General features: G+C 33.2%; 1 long non-coding RNA gene across 2 annotated transcripts; it reads right to left on the bottom strand.

Moving 5' to 3' along the window:
• Positions 1 to 3154: 3154 nt before the first annotated feature.
• LOC132737580 (uncharacterized) lies at positions 3155 to 10583 on the bottom strand. 2 transcript variants are annotated; one of them, XR_009626748.1, is made up of 4 exons: positions 7357 to 8335; positions 6862 to 7035; positions 3671 to 3816; positions 3155 to 3348 (listed from the first exon to the last, which is right to left on the bottom strand). It is a non-coding gene; the product is annotated as an uncharacterized LOC132737580 (long non-coding RNA). The 2 variants fall into 2 exon arrangements; XR_009626747.1 differs by lacking the exon at positions 7357 to 8335 and adding an exon at positions 9988 to 10583 and having other exon boundaries at positions 3156 to 3348.
• Positions 10584 to 16745: the final 6162 nt, after the last annotated feature.

Raw genomic sequence — 16745 nt, 5'->3', positions numbered from 1 at the left:
TTTGGCTTTTTGACAGTTTTGAGATATACGGTTACCATGGAAACTGCCATTTTTCAAGAAATCCAACACGTCAACATATATTTTTCTTTTTATTTTTGAATTCGCGATTAAGTTTTACTTATCATACAAAAATTTAGAAAATTCTATGAAAGGATTAAATTTCATAAATCTGTAGAAAATGTCTTTAAGAAACTAAATTGAAAGTAGTAAACTTTTTCAAAACAAGAAGACAAATGGAGGGTTATGACTATAACTGATGATTAATGTTCTGATCTTGCACTATCATATAGGAATGAAATCATTTATAATACTATGTTGGAATCACCTTGGTGTGTTTATGGGTATCTGGTAAATTCTTTAAAAAATACAGTCATGCGGAGGCACACAACATTTTAAAGTAAAATGTGCGTTCAATTAGAATCATTATATGCTTCTCAGAGAACGAAATTATACTTATCTTACTTTTACCGTGGAGAAAATACAGTAAATATAAGCCAACCTCAACCTAGCGTCCGATATCGGATTGATTTCAATCCAATTTACATAAAAAACACTATATAACTTAGATAACCACAAATAATATCAACACCCAAGGGAGGCAACAGCAACCATACTTACTCAGAATAAATTATCTCCCTTGATATAAACAGATAAACAAAAACAGTGTTTCTTCAGTGGGGAATAAATATTCGGTTGCGCACGAGACAACTATCTTAAACAAATGTGCGGTCTGTGTACAGACCTGAAATTTAAACTTAACAAATGGTTTACTTAAAAAGTGACGGACTATTCCTTTTAAAGCGAATTTCATATTTCATTACTGTATCATTCAACATAACCTGCATGATATTTTGAAATTGTTATCATCTCTGTTGTTATTTTACACTGTGAAATAAATGTTATATTAATTAAATCACAGGCTTTTAGCATTTCTTTGCAATGCCAGAGTGCTTTAAGTAAAATTCCACAAGTTTTCATGGGCTATGGCTGTTTATAAGCAATTATTCAAAGTCTAGCACTTGTGAACTGACCAATTTTACTTGAAATACACTGTTATTGCTTAACAAGTAAAAAGAATGGGAGCAGAAACATACTTGTAGGATTATAATAGGAGTCCTTTAAATGTAGGACAATATAAGGAAATATGCAATCAGAATAAATGAAAGGACACGTAAGCACTCACCAACCTTTATCCCGAGGCCATCAACACCTTAAATATGTCTCTTAAACAAAGCGATTACTCACCTCAAACAAATAAACAGTCTCGGTATACCCCATGGCTGCAGCAAATGGCCCGGTTCACACACTTAAGCCTTTCGGTATTGATGCAATGGGGCTCAAATGGTTAGCACCGACACACAGAAGCACGTAGCACAGGTACGAGACCTCTAAATCTGGTTCAACATACAGAATTTTATTGTGAACCAGGTAAAGAAGTTTATGAACATGCATGGTGTGCCACTGTGCATCAGGAAACTTGGAAATAATAATAATACCATAGCCCACTGGTCCTTTCTTTATACACCCCTGCCCTATCATACAGCCCTGTCTGTTTGGCACAGATTTTTCATTGATTTTTTTCTAAATAATTTTTAAAAAATGCTTCCATTTTAACTTTTATTTAAAGGGAGGCTGTAACCTGTACAGGAAATGACCTCCTGGCTATATTTAAACAGACATTTCTAAACTGAAAGTAGCTTTTTGAGATTTTTTTAAAAAATGTATATATTATTATATAAAAGTACATAATACAAAGAAAATAAAAGCACTTGTGTAATTTAATAACAAACTCAGATTTATACATCAATTATCTGCTTCATGACTAAGTTTCATTAAAATTGCTCTAAAAATGATAAAGTTATTACCTGTCAAACAGATTTACTCCATGTAAAAACAAGCTTCTAATCAGGCCTCAGACCACAATTAATTTCACTATATGTTCTATATAAACATTAAACCCTGTGGCAATATTACTAACTCTCCAATCAAATCAAAGTCACTTGTGCTTACAGTACCATCCAAGATAAATAATTCTAGCTATAGCAAACTAGGGGTCATTCATCATTTTTCCACAGCATTTCAGTTCAAAATACATCAGTCTGACAGTTTTCAGTAATTAGCCGGAACCATGTGAGTTCTGTCATGTAGAAAAACACTAAAAAAATACTTACTCGCATAAAATCTGGATCAAAATTGGCATTTACCAACTATTTGAAATGAATTCTGTCAGGAAATGGCCTTTTTTCTATCTCTTTCATTCAATTATTCATTTATATCTGGCATTAAACACAGGCACTCTTTTATGCGGATTTACTTCCTTATTGTGGTCAACGAAAGGCAAATAACTGTGGACTGATTCCTATTTAGTCAAAAATGTTCATCTGATCTTAATAAAATTTTGCATACATCATTCCTAGGCTATCTCATATTATTCTGGAAAGTTTCCAGTCTTAATCACATATACTGATGAATTCACAGCCTGTTATGTACCATAGGTACCATTCAGCCCTGAAGCCAGGCCGCAGCTTATCAAATTAAAAGTACTCTAAAACTAAAATTGCTATAACTTTTTTATTACTTGGATGATTTTCATGAAATAAAAAGTAATCTCATCAGTGATTCAAATATTACTTAAATATGCATCTAAAACTAACATAAATATTTTTTTTCTTAAATATCGTTTTAAGACCAAATATATCCAAATTTAGACATATTACATAATACTATAACTGCATTACATAATTTTTGTAAATTCTCATTTTGTCAAATCGGTTATTTCTTGAAAGGCATGCATTTTACCTTTAAAATGATGTTTCATTTATTATCATAAGCCAACTGGTTCAAAAGTTATGTCCAGTAGAAAAGTGCCACTGCCTAATAATTACCTCCCCAGGTGGCTGCTCAGTCAATGTGGTCCAATGCACAGCATTCCACACACTGTTACCCCAGGTACTTAAATCACCACCTAGGAATGCCAAAGTCTGGGTCCCTCTGTGTGATTCTTGAAAACCACCTTTGAAGAAATTCCAGAAATTCCATTTACTGTATAAATATGGACCCAGCTCCTGACTCTTTATCAAAAAGTAACTTACCTTCATACTATACACAACTGCTGTACAATTATGCGAGGCGACCGAAAGAAGAAATTAGCTGGGTTCAAGCAAAGGAACTCACCATGGAATAAAGGCTTGAAGTTTGACAACTCTTGTCATGTAGATACTGGGTCTAAGAGATCTATCATCAGACTGACTGTAGATGAATTTCCAGTGACATCCAGGCCTACTGCAGATGGTAGTGAGCTCTCAAGAGGTGCAATGCTGTTGCCGCCAAGTGCTTCTGCGACTTCATCTACAATGAAAATAGACGATAAAAATTCCTGTTCGAGCATGAGAATTGTTGACAGTTTAAACATTAAGTTTCTAAATAAATAAAGGGAGGTAATTCACTGAAGTTGTGCATAATCACCCCCTTTGTGTACATTTATCTACCTGAATAAGTGCTTTTTATGTTTGTAGATACATCAGAGACACTAAACCTGTGTTATAATTGTGCAAAAGGCATGAACAACAGAAGACATTAAGCCAGGACATAAAGGCTAGATGTAACTTTATACTAAAAGAGATGAGAATTCATACTGGAGATATGAATACTATCAAAAAAAAATATTTACCTCGTGTTCTGGATGCTACAGTGAGCTGTTATGCTGGGGACTGCTCTAAGTGTAGAAGCTACTCATACGTGTGTTCTGGTGGAGTAACAAACAACTGGTGGAACCGCTCCATGTTCCTCAGCAGCCATAGAATTACAAACTTGTGCCTACAAGAGAATGACAAACAATTAATTTTGACATAGTTAAAATGAAAATAAGTGTGAGCGCTATCGAAAAGATGAAATTGGGCACCAGCACGTTGAAACGTGAAGCGGGTGAATCTATCTATTAGTGTGTCGCAACCAAAAAATAATGATTTCGCGCGGAATATTCATGGACGCCTCAATTGTACCATTCACCGCTTAAATAACGGTGTTGAGGACAGCGCTGAGAAGAAATTGGGGTGTTTAGGGATTTGTCTCTCTGAGAAAGCAGCTTATAGCCTACATCAAATGCAAAGAGAAGAAACATATCAGAGACAGTATTAAAAAAACCTGAAACAGTTAAACACAAACTTTTATCAAAGGGAAGACAACTCCATGAACATCTGAAATACAAGAAGACACACTCTACAATATCATATTACAGGAAAAGTCAGTTGGATCTAACACCATCAACACCCAAGGGAGGCAACAGCAACCATACTTACTCAGAAAATCTATAAATTATCTCCCTTGATATAAACAGATAAACAAAAACAGTGTTTCTTCAGTGGGGAATAAATATTCGGTTGCGCACGAGACAACTTTCTTAAACAAATGTGCTGTCTGTGTACAGACCTGAAATTTAAACTTAACAAATGGTTTACTTAAAAAGTGACGGACTATTCCTTTTAAAGCGAATTTCATATTTCATTACTGTATCATTCAACATAACCTGCATGATATTTTGAAATTGTTATCATCTCTGTTATTATTTTACACTGTGAAATAAATGTTATATTAATTAAATCACAGGCTTTTAGCATTTCTTTGCAATGCCAGAGTGCTTTAAGTAAAATTCCACAAGTTTTCATGGGCTATGGCTGTTTATAAGCAATTATTCAAAGTCTAGCACTTGTGAACTGACCAATTTTACTTGAAATACACTGTTATTGCTTAACAAGTAAAAAAAATGGGAGCAGAAACATACTTGTAGGATTATAATAGGAGTCCTTTAAATGTAGGACAATATAAGGAAATATGCAATCAGAATAAATGAAAGGACACGTAAGCACTCACCAACCTTTATCCCGAGGCCATCAACACCTTAAATATGTCTCTTAAACAAAGCGATTACTCACCTCAAACAAATAAAACAGTCTCGGTATACTCCATGGCTGCAGCAAATGGCCCGGTTCACACACTTAAGCCTTTCGGTATTGATGCAATGGGGCTAAATGGTTAGCACCGACACACAGTGGCACGTGGCACAGGTGCGAGACCTCTAAATCTGGTTCAACATATAGAATTTTATTGTGAACCAGGTAAAGAAGTTTATGAACATGCATGGTGTGCCACTGTGCATCAGGAAACTTGGAAATAATAATAATACCATAGCCCACTGGTCCTTTCTTTATACACCCCTGCCCTATCATACAGCCCTGTCTGTTTGGCACAGATTTTTCATTGATTTTTTTCTAAATAATTTTTAAAAAATGCTTCCATTTTAACTTTTATTTAAAGGGAGGCTGTAACCTGTACAGGAAATGACCTCCTGGCTATATTTAAACAGACATTTCTAAACTGAAAGTAGCTTTTTGAGATTTTTTAAAAAAATGTATATATTATTATATAAAATTACATAATACAAAGAAAATAAAAGCACTTGTGTAATTTAATTACAAACTCAGATTTATACATCAATTATCTGCTTCATGACCAAGTTTCATTAAAATTGCTCTAAAAATGATAAAGTTATTACCTGTCAAACAGATTTACTCCATGTAAAAACAAGCTTCTAATCAGGCCTCAGACCACAATTAATTTCACTATATGTTCTATATAAACATTAAACCCTGTGGCAATATCACTAACTCTCCAATCAAATCAAAGTCACTTGTGCTTACAGTACCATCCAAGATAAATAATTCTAGCTATAGCAAACTAGGGGTCATTCATCATTTTTCCACAGCATTTCAGTTCAAAATACATCAGTCTGACAGTTTTCAGTAATTAGCCGGAACCATGTGAGTTCTGTCATGTAGAAAAACACTAAAAAAATACTTACTCGCATAAAATCTGGATCAAAATTGGCATTTACCAACTATTTGAAATGAATTCTGTCAGGAAATGGCCTTTTTTCTATCTCTTTCATTCAATTATTCATTTATATCTGGCATTAAACACAGGCACTCTTTTATGCGGATTTACTTCCTTATTGTGGTCAACGAAAGGCAAATAACTGTGGACTGATTCCTATTTAGTCAAAAATGTTCATCTGATCTTAATAAAATTTTGCATACATCATTCCTAGGCTATCTCATATTATTCTGGAAAGTTTCCAGTCTTAATCACATATACTGATAAATTCACAGCCTGTTATGTACCATAGGTACCATTCAGCCCTGAAGCCAGGCCGCAGCTTATCAAATTAAAAGTACTCTAAAACTAAAATTGCTATAACTTTTTTATTACTTGGATGATTTTCATGAAATAAAAAGTAATATCATCAGTGATTCAAATATTACTTAAATATGCATCTAAAACTAACATAAATATTTTTTTTTTCTTAAATATCGTTTTAAGACCAAATATATCCAAATTTAGACATATTACATAATACTATAACTGCATTACATAATTTTTGTAAATTCTCATTTGTCAAATCGGTTATTTCTTGAAAGGCATGCATTTTACCTTTAAAATTATGTTTCATTTATTATCATAAGCCAACTGGTTCAAAAGTTATGTCCAGTAGAAAAGTGCCACTGCCTAATAATTACCTCCCCAGGTGGCTGCTCAGTCAATGTGGTCCAATGCACAGCATTCCACACACTGTTACCCCAGGTACTTAAATCACCACCTAGGAATGCCAAAGTCTGGGTCCCTCTGTGTGATTCTTGAAAACCACCTTTGAAGAAATTCCAGAAATTCCATTTACTGTATAAATATGGACCCAGCTCCTGACTCTTTATCAAAAAGTAACTTACCTTCATACTATACACAACTGCTGTACAATTATGCGAGGCGACCGAAAGAAGAAATTAGCTGGGTTCAAGCAAAGGAACTCACCATGGAATAAAGGCTTGAAGTTTGACAACTCTTGTCATGTAGATACTGAGTCTAAGAGATCTATCATCAGACTGACTGTAGATGAATTTCCAGTGACATCCAGGCCTACTGCAGATGGTAGTGAGCTCTCAAGAAGTGCAATGCTGTTGCCGCCAAGTGCTTCTGCGACTTCATCTACAATGAAAATAGACGATAAACATTCCTGTTCGAGCATGAGAATTGTTGACAGTTTAAAACATTAAGTTTCTAAATAAATAAAGGGAGGTAATTCACTGAAGTTGTGCATAATCACCCCCTTTGTGTACATTTATCTACCTGAATAAGTGCTTTTTATGTTTGTAGATACATCAGAGACACTAAACCTGTGTTATAATTGTGCAAAAGGCATGAACAACAGAAGACATTAAGCCAGGACATAAAAGCTAGATGTAACTTTATACTAAAAGAGATGAGAATTCATACTGGAGATATGAATACTATCAAAAAAATATTTACCTCGTGTTCTGGATGCTACAATGAGCTGTTATGCTGGGGACTGCTCTAAGTGTAGACGCTACTCATACGTGTTGTTCTGGTGGAGTAGCAAACAACTGGTGGAACCGCTCCATGTTCCTCAGCAGCCATAGAATTACAAACTTGTGCCTACAAGAGAATGACAAACAATTAATTTTGACATAGTTAAAATGAAAATAAGTGTGAGCGCTATCGAAAAGATGAAATTGGGCACCAGCACGTTGAAACGTGAAGCGGGTGAATCTATCTATTAGTGTGTCGCAACCAAAAAATAATGATTTCGCGCGGAATATTCATGGACGCCTCAATTCTACCATTCACCGCTTAAATAACGGTGTTGCGGACAGCGCTGAGAAGAAATTGGGGTGTTTAGGGATTCGTCTCTCTGAGAAAGCAGCTTATAGCCTACATCAAATGCAAAGAGAAGAAACATATCAGAGACAGTATTAAAAAAACCTGAAACAGTTAAACACAAACTTTTATCAAAGGGTAGACAACTCCATGAACATCTGAAATACAAGAAGACACACTCTACAATATCATATTACAGGAAAGGTCAGTTGGATCTAACACCATCAACACCCAAGGGAGGCAACAGCAACCATACTTACTCAGAAAATCTATAAATTATCTCCCTTGATATAAACAGATAAACAAAAACAGTGTTTCTTCAGTGGGGAATAAATATTCGGTTGCGCACGAGACAACTATCTTAAACAAATGTGCTGTCTGTGTACAGACCTGAAATTTAAACTTAACAAATGGTTTACTTAAAAAGTGACGGACTATTCCTTTTAAAGCGAATTTCATATTTCATTACTGTATCATTCAACATAACCTGCATGATATTTTGAAATTGTTATCATCTCTGTTGTTATTTTACACTGTGAAATAAATGTTATATTAATTAAATCACAGGCTTTTAGCATTTCTTTGCAATGCCAGAGTGCTTTAAGTAAAATTCCACAAGTTTTCATGGGCTATGGCTGTTTATAAGCAATTATTCAAAGTCTAGCACTTGTGAACTGACCAATTTTACTTGAAATACACTGTTATTGCTTAACAAGTAAAAAGAATGGGAGCAGAAACATACTTGTAGGATTATAATAGGAGTCCTTTAAATGTAGGACAATATAAGGAAATATGCAATCATTCAATTATTCATTTATATCTGGCATTAAACACAGGCACTCTTTTATGCGGATTTACTTCCTTATGGTGGTCAACGAAAGGCAAATAGCTGTGGACTGATTCCTATTTAGGTCAAAAATGTTCATCGATCTTGAATAAATTTGCATACATCATCCTAAGCTATCTCCATATTATCTGGAAAGTTTCCAGTCTTATCACATATACGATGAATCACAGCCTGTATGCTACCAGGTACCAGATCAGCCATCTGAACCAGCCGCACTTATACAAATTAAAAGTACCATAAAACTGAAAATTGCTATAACTTTTTATTACTGGATGATTTTGCATGAAATAAAAAAGTAATCTCATCCAGTGATTCAAATTTACTTAATATCATCTATAAAGACTACAATAAATATTTTTTTTTCTAAATATCGTTTTAAGACAAATATTCCATTTAACTTTCGATTATAACATAAAACTATAACTGCATTACATATACTTGCTATTTGTAAATTCTCATTTGTCAAATCGGTATTCTTGAAAGCGCATGCATTTTACCTTGTAAATTATGTTCATTATTATCATAAGCATACATATCAAAAGTTATGTCAGTAGAAAGTGCATTTGTTGTATTTTTTCAAATAGTTTTTTTTTTTGGTCCAGTTGTTGAAAAGTGTTGCACTGCTAATAATTACCTCCCAGTGGCTGCTCAGTCAATGTGTCAATGCACACATTCCACACACATGTTACCCAGTACTTAAAATCACACCTTAGAATGCCAAAGATCGGGTCCCTCTGTGTGATTCTGAAAACCCTTTGAAAAATTCAGAAATTCCACAATTTACTGATATAAATAGGACCCAGGCTCCTGAACTCTTTCATCAAAAAGTAACTTACGCATACTATACACAACTGCTGTACAATTAATGCGAGGCGACCCGAAGAAGAAATTAGCTGGTTTACAAGCAAAGGAACTCACCATCTGGAATCAAGGCTGAATTTGACACTCTTGTCATGTAGATACTGAGTCTAAAGATCTATCAGCAAACAGACTGACTGTAGATGAATTTCCAGTGACATCCAGGTCTACTGCAGATGGTAGTTGAGCTCTCAAGAAGTGCAATGCTGTTGCCGCAAAGTGCTTCTGCGACTTCATCTACAATGAAAATAGACGATAAACATTCCTGTTCGAGCATGAGAATTGTTGACAGTTTAAAACATTAAGTTTCTAAATAAATAAAGGGAGGTAATTCACTGAAGTTGTGCATAATCACCCCCTTTGTGTACATTTATCTACCTGAATAAGTGCTTTTTATGTTTGTAGATACATCAGAGACACTAACCTGTGTTATAATTGTGCAAAAGGCATGAACAACAGAAGACATTAAGCCAGGACATAAAAGCTAGATGTAACTTTATACTAAAAGAGATGAGAATTCATACTGGAGATATGAATACTATCAAAAAAATATTTACCTCGTGTTCTGGATGCTACAGTGAGCTGTTATGCTGGGGACTGCTCTAAGTTTAGACGCTACTCATACGTGTGTTCTGGTGGAGTAGCAAACAACTGGTGGAACCGCTCCATGTTCCTCAGCAGCCATAGAATTACAAACTTGTGCCTACAAGAGAATGACAAACAATTAATTTTGACATAGTTAAAATGAAAATAAGTGTGAGCGCTATCAAACAGATGAAATTGGGCACCAGCACGTTGAAACGTGAAGCGGGTGAATCTATCTATTAGTGTGTCGCAACCAAAAAATAATGATTTCGCACGGAATATTCATGGACGCCTCAATTCTACCATTCACCGCTTAAATAACGGTGTTGCGGACAGCGCTGAGAAGAAATTGGGGTGTTTAGGGATTCGTCTCTCTGAGAAAGCAGCTTATAGCCTACATCAAATGCAAAGAGAAGAAACATATCAGAGACAGTATTAAAAAAACCTGAAACAGTTAAACACAAACTTTTATCAAAGGGTAGACAACTCCATGAACATCTGAAATACAAGAAGACACACTCTACAATATCATATTACAGGAAAAGTCAGTTGGATCTAACACCATCAACACCCAAGGGAGGCAACAGCAACCATACTTACTCAGAAAATCTATAAATTATCTCCCTTGATATAAACAGATAAACAAAAACAGTGTTTCTTCAGTGGGGAATAAATATTCGGTTTGCGCACGAGACAACTATCTTAAACAAATGTGCTGTCTGTGTACAGACCTGAAATTAAACTTAACAAATGGTTTACTTAAAAAGTGACGGACTATTCCTTTTAAAGCGAATTTCATATTTCATTACTGTATCATTCAACATAACCTGCATGATATTTTGAAATTGTTATCATCTCTGTTGTTATTTTACACTGTGAAATAAATGTTATATTAATTAAATCACAGGCTTTTAGCATTTCTTTGCAATGCCAGAGTGCTTTAAGTAAAATTCAACAAGTTTTCATGGGCTATGGCTGTTTATAAGCAATTATTCAAAGTCTAGCACTTGTGAACTGACCAATTTTACTTGAAATACACTGTTATTGCTTAACAAGTAAAAAGAATGGGAGCAGAAACATACTTGTAGGATTATAATAGGAGTCCTTTAAATGTAGGACAATATAAGGAAATATGCAATCAGAATAAATGAAAGGACACGTAAGCACTCACCAACCTTTATCCCGAGGCCATCAACACCTTAAATATGTCTCTTAAACAAAGCGATTACTCACCTCAAACATATAAACAGTCTCGGTATACCCCATGGCTGCAGCAAATGGCCCGGTTCACACACTTAAGCCTTTCGGTATTGATGCAATGGGGCTCAAATGGTTAGCACCGACACACAGAAGCACGTGGCACAGGTACGAGACCTCTAAATCTGGTTCAACATACAGAATTTTATTGTGAACCAGGTAAAGAAGTTTATGAACATGCATGGTGTGCCACTGTGCATCAGGAAACTTGGAAATAATAATAATACCATAGCCCACTGGTCCTTTCTTTATACACCCCTGCCCTATCATACAGCCCTGTCTGTTTAGCACAGATTTTTCATTGATTTTTTTCTAAATAATTTTTAAAAAATGCTTCCATTTTAACTTTTATTTAAAGGGAGGCTGTAACCTGTACAGGAAATGACCTCCTGGCTATATTTAAACAGACATTTCTAAACTGAAAGTAGCTTTTTGAGATTTTTTTAAAAAATGTATATATTATTATATAAAATTACATAATACAAAGAAAATAAAAGCACTTGTGTAATTTAATTACAAACTCAGATTTATACATCAATTATCTGCTTCATGACCAAGTTTCATTAAATTTGCTCTAAAAATGATGAAGTTATTACCTGTCAAACAGATTTACTCCATGTAAAAACACGCTTCTAATCAGGCCTCAGACCACAATTAATTTCACTATATGTTCTATATAAACATTAAACCCTGTGGCAATTTTACTAACTCTCCAATCAAATCAAAGTCACTTGTGCTTACAGTACCATCCAAGATAAATAATTCTAGCTATAGCAAACTAGGGGTCATTCATCATTTTTCCACAGCATTTCAGTTCAAAATACATCAGTCTGACAGTTTTCAGTAATTAGCCGGAACCATGTGAGTTCTGTCATGTAGAAAAACACTAAAAAAATACTTACTCGCATAAAATCTGGATCAAACTTGGCATTTACCAACTATTTGAAATGAATTCTGTCAGGAAATGGCCTTTTTTTCTATCTCTTTCATTCAATTATTCATTTATATCTGGCATTAAACACAGGCACTCTTTTATGCGGATTTACTTCCTTATTGTGGTCAACGAAAGGCAAATAACTGTGGACTGATTCCAGCCATATAGATGGATGGATGGATGGATGGATGGATGGATGGATGGATGGATGGATGGATGGATGGATGGATGGATGGATGGATGGATGGATGGATGGATGGATGGATGGATGGATGGATGGATGGATGGATGGATGGATGGATGGATGGATGGATGGATGGATGGATGGATGGATGGATGGATGGATGGATGGATGGATGGATGGATGGATGGATGGATGGATGGATGGATGGATGGATGGATGGATGGATGGATGGATGGATGGATGGATGGATGGATGGATGGATGGATGGATGGATGGATGGATGGATGGATGGATGGATGGATAGATAGATAGATAGATAGATAGATAGATAGATAGATAGATAGATAGATAGATAGATAGATAGATAGATAGATAGATAGATAGATAGATAGATAGATAGATAGATAGATAGATAGATAGATAGATAGATAGATAGATAGATAGATGATAGATTTATTTCGGCATAAAGGTAAACATGTTACATGATAAACAAACACAATATAGATTAAAACAATTACAAATAAATAAATGAATAAATACTATATTATGTAAACCATGACATGTTCCCAAAACCAAGGATAACACCAAAAAGAGCAAGCTCTTATTTCCATGCATTGTGGTCCTTAGCATTTGGTGGCATGACATATATATAGAGAGGTATTTCATAAAAGAAAGAAAAAATATCACAAATTATAAGATAAATCACATTATGAAGGATATCATTTAAATCATCACAATTTAAGATGTAAGGTATTGTAAATAAAAAGTCATTATATCACATTAAAAAATAAGTATGTGCATAGTAAGAAAGGATTACATTAAAAAAAAAATATCACAGTTGTTATGAATATGTAAGGAAAGAACATGCCATAGATTACACTATTCAAAAAAATATAAAGTTTTTAAAATCTTAATAAAAAATTTAAAACAAATATCAAAAAATGAAACAGTAAACCTGAGCCGAAAAATAATTCAATAAAAAAATGAAAACATAAAATTTTCTTGCAAGAAATTTTAAGAAAAACACTTAGATGCTACTTAAAAAGTGACTTTTGATGGCTACCTTAAAACGATGAAATTTGTTAATTTGTTAAGTATATTAGTGATGGGGCTTTAGTGTTAATTTATTTGTCTAAATACAACTGTGACCTTGATCCCAGCAGTCATATCAATATATGAAGTCATGACTGGTCTTTAATGTAAAATCCTACTTTTCTTCCCCTCTTAAATCAATATAGAGACTGCACTATTTGTTTATCTTATTTTTATTCATCAATAGGTGTTAATGGAACCCAGTTTGTATACTCAGTCCCCTGATACCGGTTCCTTTATCTGGATTTATAGTTTTGACAATATCAAATATAGCAAATAATTGTCCAATTTTCACTAATGGCTGATTGATAACTCAAATCATTAAATACAAATAAGATTAATAACTAGTTCAGCCAAAAATGCTTAATTTGCATTTATGATAGTAAACAAATCATAATACAGATATTTATGAAAATCAGTGAATTTTTTTTTTTATTGACATAATATGGCTCAGTAAAACCATAAATAAAACCCAAATACAATTGAAATACCCATACTATTAATTAATAATAATTAACTAGCACCATTAAAGGGTCTAAATAAAAGAATTCTCATTAATTTTTGTGGTTTATTAAAAAAGTTGTAGTTATTTCCCTATACAGTATATCAAATATGTGGCAAATAGTTAATTTAACAATAAACAAGAAAAAATACACCAACTTAAACTCCCCCAAAAGAAAAAGTTCTTTGTTTACAAATGCCACATCACTATAATAATTAAGAGCAATCTTTTAGTGAGATAATAAAGAAAATCCCATCAAAATTCATTGAAAATTAAAAAAGATATGGCCAATTACCTATGACATGTAAACTTAATATTTAAATTACTAAACTTCAGATAATAGCTATACATAGCACAAGGGAAGCAACTCAAATTTGGACTAATGATGTCTATTTTTTTCAATTTGCTGTTTGATATAATTAAAAATAGCCATAAAAAGATCAAATGGTTATAATATGATCTATCTTGAACATATATATGTAATTTTATTCAGTGAAAAACAATGTTTGATAATATAATAGGGAAAAAATAAGATTTATAGTTATAAAAGGAAAATTTCTGGTATAAGTAGGAGTTGTCCTCCCACCACTTAAATGTTTGTGTTATTATTGGTTCTACTCTATAAACATACTCAATACAATTATTAAGAAACATATGGAATGTATTACAATTGATTTCTAAGGTGAATAAATGGCAAAATGTCCTTAAATTATCATTATAAAGGAAATTCTATACATAAAACATAAAAATATAATCTGTCAGAGGGGAAATTAACACTTTACAAGAAAATACTGAAATCTGTTTAAACTTTTTACCAACCGGGTGCCAAATTATAATCTAAATGATAAATGTAATGTTTAAATAAATTTTTGATAAAGACAGGTTTGGGGCAGGTTGACCTGAGCGTGTGGACAGGCCGTACCTCAGGGAAAACCTCGTTCCCAGGCTGTTTAATTAGAATTCTCACTGTTTTCTATATATATGGCACTAATATAATACCTACTTTAGTGGTTTTATTTTAAGTGGAAATTTTCTATAGTAACTTAATTATGGTCGCCTTCCTTCCTTGGGTGCGCATCTCCTCCATGTCAAATTTTAACTTGTATTGTTATATTTCACTTAAATATCATTTAGCACATTTATAGTACATTCATATAGCAGCTGTACAAATTTTCCAATTACCTGTCAATGGGTGTTGCCAACATTACTTTATTGTTTTTGTTTTGTTTTCTTCTTGTGACAATCATTAACAGCTCCATTAAGTATAAATTTTTTAAAAGTTGTTATAGTGTACAGGTCAGACACTTTTTTATTGTAAATAATCTATTGTTTCTTTTATTATATATAATTAAATTTTAAAAGTGGTCCTAAAAAGATGACGTTAAACGGTGATATAACTATATTTATTTATTTACATTTTTAATACATTTTATTTCATATTTCTTAAATACTGACTGTACACTATCACTTATTTTTATTGTCCCTGGTACATGATCAATCAAAATTGGGTTGTGGCTACATGATACCTACAATGTCATATAAAGACTCCATTTTTCACCTCTTATCTATATTTTTATCCCTTGTAAATAATAAACAGCTGGTCTGTATGTAAATAAATAATATATCTTCTTAATTTTTATTCATTCTTATATAGGGTACAATCTATTTACAATAGGGTGGTTCCATTGAAAACACATACATGTAAAATAACAAATGTTTATGATGACCCTGTTCAGCTGTACAAAACTACTGATTGTACCATTTAGTCCTATTTAATCAAATTGATTTAATTTGTTTAATTTGCAGGAAATGAAAAAGATCTACTAACATGTCATTTAAACAATATACACAATCATTAAAAAGAAATCATTGAATAATTTATATTTTACAGATAATACATGTATAGATTAAAAACAATTATCAGAAAAACAAATGCATGAAGTTGAAAATATAAAAACAACCTTGATCTCTTGTTACAAATACCTGATTCTGTTGTATATCTCCTTGTCCCAGGTGATTTTGATTGTTATCATACCAATACTTAAATACTTTAAAATCTTTATTGTTAAATCTTTCACAAAACAATATATCCAAAACTGATAAAATATCAAGTACATGTACATCCTCTGTAATTTTCACTCTTAGCTGACCCAGATATCTTAGAATTCAAAATTTACAACAGTTACTGGACAGGTCTTTCATTATGTAAAGCAGGGTTAATCTACTCATCATTTTAACTTTTATTCTTTGAGCATAAAAGAAAATATCAAATAGCTAATAGATATATAGATTTTAAAGATCATTACAAATTTTTGTACAAAAAAGATTGCAATGTCCTTCTAGACACATTCTGCATATGAAATTTATAATGCTATCTCTCCCCAAAATAATCACATGGAACAGCCTGATCTGTCGGAATGACCAGTGGAGTAAATTAGTCATACACAGATGGTTGGGAAAATGCAAAAGGCATGAACAACAGAAGACATTAAGCCAGGACATAAAAGCTAGATGTAACTTTATACTAAAAGAGATGAGAATTCATACTGGAGATATGATGGACGAACGGACAGACAGGCGGCGGAGAATGGTCCGTATATGTCGCCACTTCTCCGTAGAGGCGACACAAAAACAACAAATCTTGAACTTGCTATCAACATTTATATAGTTCATTTTAAATCACTGACTGTTGCAAGGAAAACGAATGTGGTCAGCAGAATATCAATGTTATCAAACATTATTGATTTCACCGTCTGTGTTT

Source organism: Ruditapes philippinarum, unplaced genomic scaffold (assembly GCF_026571515.1).
Source record: "Ruditapes philippinarum isolate M1 unplaced genomic scaffold, ASM2657151v2 ctg5877_1_1_1_1, whole genome shotgun sequence".
In the NCBI taxonomy this organism is placed as follows: domain Eukaryota; kingdom Metazoa; phylum Mollusca; class Bivalvia; order Venerida; family Veneridae; genus Ruditapes; species Ruditapes philippinarum.
The sequence above is the reverse complement of the archived record's forward strand: the minus strand, read 5'-3'. Positions and strand labels throughout refer to the sequence as shown.